We start from the raw sequence: 11,925 nt of genomic DNA, 5'->3' as shown, positions 1-11,925 counted from the left end.
TGTGGGTTAAGTGCACTGAGCTTTGGCATGTTTTAGACATGGGACAGTCTTGAACATTTACTTCCTGTCGCGTGCACGCACACTCAAGTGGGCAAGACCGCAAGTGTGGGTATTGGGACAGGGCCATAGATCAGCTGTTAGCTGACTGCTCCAAATCCCTTTAAGATATTTTTTGGGGGGGCCTGGGTAGCTCAGCAAGTATGCTGACTACCACACCTGAAGTTGCAAGCTCGAATCCAGGGCGTGCTGAGTGACTCCAGTCAGGCTTCCTAAGCAACCAATTGGCCCGGATGCTAGGGTGGGTAGAGTCACGTTGGTTTAACCTCCTGATGGTCGCTATAATGTGGTTGTCGCTCTTGGTGGGGTGCGTGGTGAGTTGTGTGTGGATGCCGTGGAGAACAGCGTGAAGCCTCCACACCCGCTACATCTCCGCGGTAACGCGCTCAACAAGCCACGTGATAAAATGCACGGATTGACGGTCTCAGACGTGGAGGCAACTGAGATTTATCCTCCACCACCCAGATTGAGGTGAGTCACTACGTCACCACGAGGACTTAGAGCGCATTGGGAATTGGGGAGAAAAGGGGAGAAAATCCCCCCCCCCCAAATAAAAGACATTATTTTTTAAATGTATTTATTTTTAAATTATGACCATGAACAACATGGCAGATACACAACATATAAAATGTATATATATATATATATATATATATATATATATATATATATATATATATATATATATAATTGATGTTTAATTACTGTTGGGACATTTAGGCTTTGTATATTATGTCTGTTTATTTTATAAATGCTTGCTATATACTACACTCTCTTTCTCCTATTTAAAAAAAAGAAAGAAAAAGAAACATGAAGTTTATGTCCAATATACTGTATATAATATGAAAATAAAGAGTCATAATAAAATGGCTAATTAATTAATATTCATGCCATACTGTGTTTTATTTATAGCTACAAGCCTCCCAACATAGAAACGAACCCCACACTGGAAGACCCTACCCCGGATTACATGAACCTGCTGGGCATGATCTTCTGTATGTGCAGAGCTCACACTCACCTAGATAAACACCTGTGTTTACAGACAACAGTGAATGTCTTTTAAAGTCACTGTGCTGTGTACGTCTCCTTTGTCTATGATTAAAACATGATCAATGCTTTATATCTTTTAAAAAAGCCATTTTTGTGTAATGTTAAAATTGTGGTGTATTTTGTGTTCTGTTGGCAGCTTAAATGGTGCACGTGGATTGCAGTTCATCAGTTTTGCCATTTCGCGAAGCTCAGAAGACACCAAAGAATGAGCAGCTTCATGTGAGTTGTTTATGCTTGCTTGTTATATGTTCATTCCTCTTATTTGAAAATCTCTGCTTAAACAGTCTTACACTAGATCTTTTTAGAGATGTTACATTTTACCTACCTGAATAAATTGAACATAAATGTAATGCCTCTGGATATACAGTGCATTAATAAAGTATTCAGACCCATTCATTTTTTCATATTTTGCTATGTTGCAGCCTTTAAAAAAACAAACAAAAAAATTCACATCAATCTACACTCCATACCCCATAATGACAAAGCAAATAACAGATTTTTGATAACTTTACAAATTTATTAAAAATAAAAAGCTGAAATATCACATTGACATAAGTATTCAGACCCTTTGCTATGACACTTGAAATTTAGCTCGGGTGCATCCCATTTCTCTGGATCATTTTTTAGATGTTTCTACACTTTGATTGGAGTCCATCTGTGGCAAATTCAATTGATTGGACGTGATTTGGAAAGGCACACACCTGTCTATATAAGGTCTCACAGCTGAAAATGCATATCAGAGCAAAAACCAAGCCATGAGGTCAAAGGAACTGCCTGCAGATCTCAGAGACAGGATTGTGTCCAGGCACAGATCTGGGGAAGGCTACAAAAACATTTCAGCTGCATTGAAGGTTCCCAAGAATGGCCTCCATAATTCTTAAATGGAAGAAATTTGGAGCTTCCTAGAGCTAGCCGCCCGGCCAAACTGAGCAATCGGGGGAGAAGGGCCTTGGTAAGAAAGGTGACCAAGAATCCGATGGTCACTCTGGTTGATCTCCAGAGATCATGTGTGGAGATGGGAGAAACTTGCAGAAGGACAGCCATCACTGCAACACTCCACCAATCTGGGCTTTATGGCAGAGTGGCCAGACGGAAGCCTCTCCTCAGTGCAAAACACACGAAAGCCCGCTTGGAATTTGCAAAAAAAGCACCCAAAGGACTCTCAGACTGTGAGAAACATGGTGGTGGTAGCATCATACTGTGGGGATGTTTTCCAGCATCAGGGACTGGGGGACTGGTCAGGGTTGAAGGAAAACTGATCCTTAATGAAAACCTGGTCCAGAGTGCTCAGGACCTCAGACTGGGCCGAAGGTTCACCTTCCAACAGGACAGTGACCCTAAGCACACAGCCAAGACAACGCAAGCCTGGCTTTGGGACAACTCTGTGAATGTCCTTGAGTGGCCCAGCCAGAGCCCGGACTTAAACCCAATTGAACATCTCTGGAGAGACCTGAAAATGGCTGTGCACCGATGCTCCCCATTCAACCTGATGGAGCTTGAGAGGATCTGCAGAGAAGAATGGCAGAAAATCCCCAAATCCAGGTGTGCAAAGATTGTCACATCATACCCAAAAAGACTTGAGGCTGCAACTAAGTACAGAGTTAAGGGTCTGAATACTTATGTCAATGTGATATTTCAGTTTTTTCTTTTTAATACATTTGCAAAGTTATAAAAAAATCTAGTTTTTGCTTTGTAATTATGGGGTATGGAGTGTAGATTGATGTGGAAAAAAATTATAATAATTTAAAGCATTTTAGCATAAGGCTGTAACATAACAAAATGTGAAAAAAATGAAGGGGTCTGAATACTTTGAATATACTGTAAATGTCACATTAAACGTATGTTCTTCCCTTCAGGTTGTCCATATCTGCTGTCGTGATGTCGTATTTGCAGAACCCACAGCCCATGTCACCGCCGTGGTAACAAATAATCCAGACCCAGTGGGCCATCTTAGCGGGGAAGGAATGAGAGCCAGAAAGAACCAGCTGATCCTCCTACTGTCCTTCTGGAACACAGGGACGTCACCCCAGCTGGCCAATCAGAGGATGAAAAATTGCCCAGTGTAGCTCCTGTTTGACCTTTTTAAATTTACTCTGTGCTCTCTAGTTGCCGGTCAGTTTTTTTATGTGTGCTTTGACCACACACTGCTAAATATATAATAAACTATGAATGATTTGGGAAATAAATGACAGTTTTGTGCTCCGCTTTAAACACTGCTTTGTGGCTGTATTTTTTATTAACATAAGTGACTTAGTCTCAGTTTATTACTAATGTTTGTTGATCTCCAGATCGTCAATTTAAAGTTTTCTTTTATAGTTTAGAATAATTGCTGTCAAACGTTGCAGATTATGTAAATGACTTCATTTACTAGAGCCTACAGATATTTTATTTTTATTTATTTATTTATTTATTTATTTTTTTATGTCTATTCCTCTTGATTCTTTGTAAATTTATGTGCAGGCATAAGTATTAAATAAGTGTTTTATTATGAATTATTTAGCGTTTATGAGATTTCAAGCTATCATCCAACAAACTCGGCACAGACCTTGAGCTTGTGTGTGCAAAAAATTTTTTGTGCACTCAAAATGTCATTTTGCGCGTGCAAAATTACTTTTTTGCACTCAAAATATCAACTTACACGCTCAAACTATCTTGCGTGCACAGAACATTTTTGTGCACTCAAAATATCAACTTGCACGCTCAAAATATCTTGCGTGCTCAGAACATTTTTGTGCGATAAAAATATCATCTTGCACGTGCCAAATTACTTTTTTTGCACTCAAAATATCAACTTGCACACTCAAAATATCTTGCACACAGAAAAAAAATTTTGCGATCAAAATATCATCTTGTGCGTGCCAAATTACTTTTTTGCACTCAAAATATCAACTTGCTTGCTCAAAATATCTTGCATGCACATAACATTTTTGTGCGCTCAAAATATAATCTTGCATGTGCCAAATTACTTTTTTGCACTCAAAATTTCAACTTTTTTCCTTTTCTCTCTAATTTGGAATGCCCAGTTCCCAATGTGCTTTTAAGTCCTTGTGGTCACGTAGTGATTCACACCACCCACCGCAGCATCCACGCTCAACTCACCACGCGCCCCACCAAGAACGAACCACATTATGGTGACCACGAGGAGGTTACCCCATGTGACTCTACCCTCTCTAGCAACCGGGCCAATTTGGTTGCTTAGGAAGCCTGGCTGGAGTTACTCAGCACAAGATTCGAACTAGCGAACTCCAGGGGTGGTACCCAGCGTATTTTACCACTGAGCTACCCAGGCCCCCCTACACTCAAAATATCTTGCACACAGAACATTTTTGTGCGCTCAAAATATCATCTTGTGCATGCCAAATTACTTTTTTGCACTCAGAATATCAACTTGCATGCTCAAAATATCTTGCACGCACAGAAAACATTTTTTTTTTGCACTCAAAATATCATCTCGCGCATGCCAAATTACTGTTTTGCACTCAAAATATCAACTTGCACACTCAAAATATCTTTCGTGCTCAGAACATTTTTGTGCGCTCAAAATATCATCTTGTGCATGCCAAATTACTTTTTTGCACTCAAAATATCAACTTGCATGCTCAAAATATCTTGCGCGCACAGATCATTTTTGTGCGCTCAAAATATCATCTTGCGTGTGCCAAATTACTTTTTTGCACTCAAAATATCAACTTGCATGCTCAAAATGTCTTGCGCGCACAGATCATTTTTGTGCGCTCAAAATATCATCTTGCGCGTGCCAAATTACTTTTTTGCACTCAAAATATCAACTTGCATGCTCAAAATATCTTGCGCGCACAGATCATTTTTGTGCGCTTAAAATATCATCTTGCGCGTGCCAAATTACTTTTTTGCACTCAAACTATCTTGTGTGCACAGAACATTTTTGTGCGCTCAAAATATCAACTTGCACGTTCAAAATATCTTGAACGCACAGAAAAAAATTTTGCACTCAAAATATCAACTTGCACGCTCAAAATATCTTGCGTGCTCAGAACATTTTTGTGCGATAAAAATATCATCTTGCGTGTGCCAAATTACTTTTTTTGCACTCAAAATATCAAGTTGCACACTCAAAATATCTTGCGCACAGAAAAAAAAAATTGCGATCAAAATATCATCTTGTGCGTGCCAAATTACTTTTTTGCACTCAAAATATCAACTTGCATGCTCAAAATATCTTGCGCGCACAGATCATTTTTTTTGCGATCAAAATATCATCTTGTGAGTGCCAAATTACTTTTTTGCGCTCAAACTATCTTGTGTGCACAGAACATTTTTGTGCGATAAAAATATCATCTTGCGCATGCCAAATTACTTTTTTGCGCTCAAACTATCTTGCGTGTGCCAAATTACTTTTTTTGCACTCAAAATATCAACTTGCACACTCAAAATATCTTGCGCACAGAAAAAAAATTTGCGATCAAAATATCATCTTGTGCGTGCCAAATTACTTTTTTGCACTCAAAATATCAACTTGCATGCTCAAAATATCTTGCGCGCACAGATCATTTTTTTGCGATCAAAATATCATCTTGCGTGTGCCAAATTACTTTTTTGCGCTCAAACTATCTTGTGTGCACAGAACATTTTTGTGCGCTCAAAATATCAACTTGCACGTTCAAAATATCTTGAACGCACAGAAAAAAATTTTGTACTCAAAATATCAACTTGCACGCTCAAAATATCTTGCGTGCTCAGAACATTTTTGTGTGATAAAAATATCATCTTGCACGTGCCAAATTACTTTTTTTGCACTCAAAATATCAACTTGCACACTCAAAATATCTTGCGCACAGAAAAAAAAAATTTGCGATCAAAATATCATCTTGTGCGTGCCAAATTACTTTTTTGCACTCAAAATATCAACTTGCATGCTCAAAATATCTTGCGTGCACAGAAAACATTTTTGCGATCAAAATATCATGTTGCGCATGCCAAATTACTTTTTTACACTCAAAATATCAACATGCACACTCAAAATATCTTGCGCGCACAGATCATTTTTGTGCGTTCAAAATATCATCTTGCGTGTGCCAAATTACTTTTTTGCACTCAAAATATCAACTTGCACACTCAAATATCTTGCGCACAGAAATTGTTTTTGCGATCAAAATATCATCTTGCGCGTGCCAAATTACTTTTTTGCACTCAAAATATCAACTTGCATGCTCAAAATATCTTGCGTGCACAGAACATGTTTGTGCGCTCAAAATATAATTTTGCCACATATATAACTCCATACTTATCCGCCTGTCAGTCATTGACGCTCTATGACAGTTTGGGCATACCAAGATGGGCGTTTGAACACTTCTGGTGGCTTCCCCTCATGCTGGCAGTTTACCGTTGCGTTAGCGATCCAGTCCTGTATACTGTATATATCAGTGGATGTATACAGTTTAGCGGGTCATTTGCTTTCAGATGATTTACAGACTTGCTTGAAATTTGTATCTGACAAATGCATCCTTCCATGTGATAACGCATCTCTGTTTAGAAAAATCGAATTATCAATAAGAGGGATGCATTTGAAAGAATTTTACATTAGAGTAGAATTAATGCAGTTATTCTTATATACGCTATATAATTACTGTGTCATGCATTTTGGTATTAGACTCTTTAGAAATACTCCGTGTCGTATGCAAGAGGCACACTCGTCCACAACCATAATGATGATCTATCTCTCTGTATGTCTTTGATTTCATGTGAAGAGTGTTTTATATGCTATTAGCGGTCAAGACCACTGATAAATCAGGGGTCAAGACGCTGAATCAGGATTTTACCATCATCTGAGTAATATTTACTCTATTGCTAAATATCACGTTTGGCACGATCCATACAACCCATATAATGCAAATGATACATAACAAATCAACACGATTATAATTTATTCTAATTCAGCAGCTCATTCATTTCGTTGGCACGTCATTTCGGGTTTCAGGAAGAAAAACAAATAAAATGCACATTATCCAGTGGTCTATCGCCCACCCGCAGCAGCTGCAGTCAAAGATGTATGTGTATTTTTAATCCGCGACACTCAGTGCCCGTATAATGTCACGTATCTGTTACGAGCCTCTTCATAATCAGCGCATGCAGGTCTCACACCACATATAGTCGCTTCTCGAGAGCCTTCAGTGTCACATCTGACATGAATCATAAGATTAGCCAGAGGGAGTCACGTAATTGCCAGTTTTGTCCAACAGAAACACCTAGAGGCAGAATGCTCCTGGTCTGAGAAAAAGGTCTTTGGACCATTCAGTTTGTGGAGTTTTATCGGTAGTTTTGTCAGTTTTAAACTGAAGGTGATCCGGACCAGTCCACATTCCAGGTTCTCCTCAGAAAAAGCACAACCCTCTCAGGTGAGTGTCTGTGAAAAAATCTCATTATTATTATTATTTTTACATTTTATCTTTGCATTGTTTATTTATATTATACATAATAATTTGTTTTTGGTCCGTACCTTGAATATCTGTGCTGAATGATAGTCTAAGGAGGATATTTAATCTTAAGGTTTATTTGGTTGAATTCAGTGCTTTTTGTCATGCTGATAGGGATAGATCACCCAAAAATGAAAATTCTCTCATCATTTACTCAACCTCATGCCATCCCAGATGTGTGTGACTTTCCTCTGAACATGGGCGTAGCAGCCACGGGGGACGTGGTGGACAGGTCCCCCGCACTCTTTAAAAAGGTGATTTTTGTCGCCTGCACTTTTCCAAGCTAAACCCATACTGAGTCCAAATGGTGTATTTGTATACAGTATTCTTTGCATTTTGTTACTTTAGGCTGATTGAGCGACCATCCAGCCAATCACAGGTGAGTTTCATGAGCCGAAACAACCTTTACGTAATACGCCATCAGTCAGACAGTCTAATCAACACGGCTCCGTTCATTTCTACAAAGCTGCTTTCAACAATGCTCATTTATCCATGTATTTAATCGGCATTGATGTTGATCTAAATGAATAATCTAGAGATGAGGAACACACAAATGAGAGATATTTGTCGGCATATCGTTCTTGATTGGCAGCATTAAATGAAATGCACTGCAGAATAAAAACAAAGGACAATCCGTCTTTTAAGTGCACATTGTAAGTGGAGTTTATATCAGCGCATGAGTCTTCATTAAGTTATGTTTTTTACATTATGTTTGTGAGGTAATAGTTTGATCGGTTCTTTTAGCCAATTTAAGCAGATGACTAGATCTGTGTTAAATATGTAAAGCTATTTTTAATATCAGATCCTGTTTTTTACCTCTATGTTGGTGTGCAGTTGACAAACTGTAGGAAAAAAAGATAGATCTGCTGTGTTTTTGTAACACTTAACATTGAAGTCCATAGATATGTAGACACGCTTTTATATACATGAAAACGTACGGACATTATTGAAACTATTATTATAAGATTATTATTGTTGTCTTTTGATAAAGTCATGCTCGGCAGCTCACAAACTGTAGGGAATTTATACATTTGCTTTGTTCTTACAATGCTTAAAATTTCTAATAAATTGTAGACATACAAATTTTAAAGGATTAAAATTTTCTTTTGATCGTTGATTCAGTGACTAACTCATTTCACACAAGACACACATTTGTCACCACCTTCTGGCATCACCAGAAATGGTCACTGAATCATTAAATGGATCCGAACGAAATTTGGTGAACGTTGTCAAAACACTCGAGCCACTTGGATACATTTAAATCCCACAATGCACAAGCAAATAAATAAAATTGTGCACATGCACAGTTGTCATTATTGTAACTGATTAAATAATTTATTCAGGACCAGCTTGTGCTCAGTCTTTTACTGTCATGTGTGAAACAGAAGCAAGTGCTCCACAAGATGCCCTTTATTCTTGCAGCTAATTTTGCCAAATTTTGCAATTATTTTGCAATACTTGAATCTTTAAAATACTACAAATATTAAAAGTAAATAATATGTACATATTAATATAATACTTATATGTTAATATATACTGTAATATATTAATACGGCACTGTAAGTGTTGAGTCTGTGCGAGCCACCTACTGACAGCTGTGTCCCCCCTACTTTTAAAATGACTGCTACGCCCCTGCTTCTGAAGAACACAAACAAAGATTTTTAGATGACTATCTCAGCTCTGTAGGTCTTCACAATGCAAGTCAATGGTGACCAGAACTTTGAAGGTTCAAAAAGGACATGAAAGCAGCATAAAAGTAATCAATAATACTCCAGTGGTTAAATCTATATTAGTTATGGGAAGAATGGATCATTTTACTGACTTGGATCTTTGAGTCTCGTTCAGCAAAATGAACGAATCTTTATTCAAGACATTTTGTTCATTTCGTTCATTTGAGCAGAACTGAATTCAACTGTTACATTTTCAATAGACAAATCCCCCCTGTGTGAGTGATGCATAGTGTATACGGCTGTCATGTGACAAAAGAACGAACGAGTTGTGTCGCGTAACAAATGAACGGAGGTTGTGCAATGCACATGCGCGGCCAACACAAAATGAACTAATCACTCTCTGAGACTACTCGTTCTTCTGAGTCGTTCATGAACGACCCATCACTAATCTATATCTTCAGAAGTGAAATGATTGGTGTGGGTGAGAAACAGGTAAATATTTAAGTAATTTTTTTAACAATAAATCTCTACTTTCATATTCTTTATTTTTTATCTTTGGTGACTCACAATCTTTGTGCATATCACCCCCTACTTGGCAGAGAGGAGAATTTATAGTAAAAAGGACTTACATTTTGATCTGCTTCTCTCACACCGAACATATCGCTTCTCAAGACATGAATTTAACCATTGGAGTCGTATGGATTACTTCTGTGCTACCTTTATTTGCTTTTTGGAGCTTCAAAGTTCTGGCCACCATTCACTTGCATTGAATGGATCTACAGAGCTGAGACATTATTCTAAAAATCTTCATTTCTGTTCTACAGAGGAAAGAAAGCCATACACATCTGGAATGGGATGGGGGCGAGTAAATGATGAGAGAATTAAAATTTTGGGGTGAACTTTCCCTTGATGATCTGCTGACAGTCGTTTGCTGTTCCATGTATTACAGAATAGGGTAGGTTATTTATGCACTGAGGGGTACTGCAGCAAATCATTGTATTGTTTCTTGCATTTCCTCTAGTAACACATACTGTATGTCAGCATTAAAACTGGCTCAGACTTTAATTTTGTCAACAATTTCTGATTACAGTTCACCATAATATTCACTTTTAATAGGCATCTGAATGCATATACATTAGGTATAGTATATTAAGAGAGAAATGATCTGGTCAAATCCAAAATCAGATGTTCTCTGGAGTGGGCCATTATTTCTATGGGCAAGTTTTTGTGTTCTAGAGAACTTTGTAAATGTCACCCTAATTGCATGCATTCATACACACCCACACAATGGTGAGGCTGGTGCAATGGAGTTACAACCCACACAAATGGCCACTTTCTGTAACACATAATGATGAAAATGAAATAAAATTATTGTTTTTTATTTTTTTATTTCTTTTGTGTAGTTATGCATATGCTTTACCTTGCTATTACAATGAGATTGATGGTGTTGTCTCTTTAGGAAAGAAAGCAAAGACGGGTTCCTTTGTCGTCCTGGAAGCAGCTGATGTATCAAACTCTTTAAATGAGGAAGAGAAGTGTTCCTGACTGAAAATACAAAAACACAAATTTTACAATGTTGTCAGGCTCCAGGAAGGGATGTAAAAATGCGTGAAGGCCTTTCCGGATGTATTCTGTTTCTCTTTCACCTCACTGCATGTATTCCCTGTTGGAACACTGGCATGCTTATTCGAATGACTTTTCTATCAATTGGCCAAAAATAAAGAGCAGTGGAGGCAGATTTAGCGAGTTCCATCTTTAGTATCTGATCAGGAAGACAAGCTGTGTCCCTCTTAAATACAGCCTGGCAACCCAACTCTCAGCATAGAGTACAGCCACAACCAGGACTGTAGTGTGAATCTCGCTAAATTCTTTCTTTCTTACATTGATATTTTTCTGAAAGTGCTTACCTTTTCTTGTGCTTTACTCCCTTTGTCTATAGAACGGAACAGTCAGCCCAAATTGGCAGCCATCTTAGTTCTGGAAGTATTTTCCACATCCATTTCTTCCATAGGGATTTCATAAAATCCCTCCCTCCTCTGTCCTGAATGCTGCTTCGCAAAGACGGGACTCTAAAGTGAGCAGCAGGACATTCCATTTTACAAATCTCGCTTTGATTCCTTCCTCGTTTCCTTTCCTTGCATCCTTTCCTCGTTTAAGAGGGAGTAGTTAGGAAGCGAGGAAACCTTTGTTGGCCGTGGTTCTCTGACTGGTGGATGATAATACAAACTGATGGCTTGAACAGAAGAATAAACCATTGATTAACAACCTCGGAGCTCACGGTTAGTCTGTCTCTAAAGGTTTATTAGTAAATAATTTGCCAATGGAAAAGAATGGGATTTTACATCTGTAACCTGACTGTTGCACTCAGTGTCCATTTCCTGCTTTGTACTTTCTGAAAAGTCACTACAGCCAGTGTCACCTCTTCAGTGCTTTGCTTTCGATAGCAGAGCATTAGCAGTGTTATCGGACCTTGTGACGCACCCTAATCTCTCCAGAAATCCTAAGTGTAGCACTCGGCATTTTTTTGTGCATGTGTAAGTGTGTTAGAGAATGTTGAGTTTGTGTATGTCATATTAAATTAATTTATTCCTACACAGCGGACACTTTCTTCAAACACTGTCAGCAGATATCACAGTGGCGGTGTGCATAATTTATTTTCACTTAACGTTGGTCTGTTGCAGTTTTCTTTAAACAAC

At 38.2% G+C, this 11,925-nt stretch overlaps 1 pseudogene; it reads left to right on the top strand.

The window, feature by feature from the left end:
• The first annotated feature begins 647 nt into the window (after positions 1-647).
• Positions 648-3,030, top strand: LOC127427755 (PAT complex subunit Asterix-like; annotated as a pseudogene).
• The last annotated feature ends 8,895 nt before the right edge of the window (positions 3,031-11,925 follow it).

The sequence above is a fragment of the Myxocyprinus asiaticus genome, chromosome 37 (assembly GCF_019703515.2).
Source record: "Myxocyprinus asiaticus isolate MX2 ecotype Aquarium Trade chromosome 37, UBuf_Myxa_2, whole genome shotgun sequence".
NCBI lineage: Eukaryota > Metazoa > Chordata > Actinopteri > Cypriniformes > Catostomidae > Myxocyprinus > Myxocyprinus asiaticus.
The sequence above is the reverse complement of the archived record's forward strand: the minus strand, read 5'-3'. Positions and strand labels throughout refer to the sequence as shown.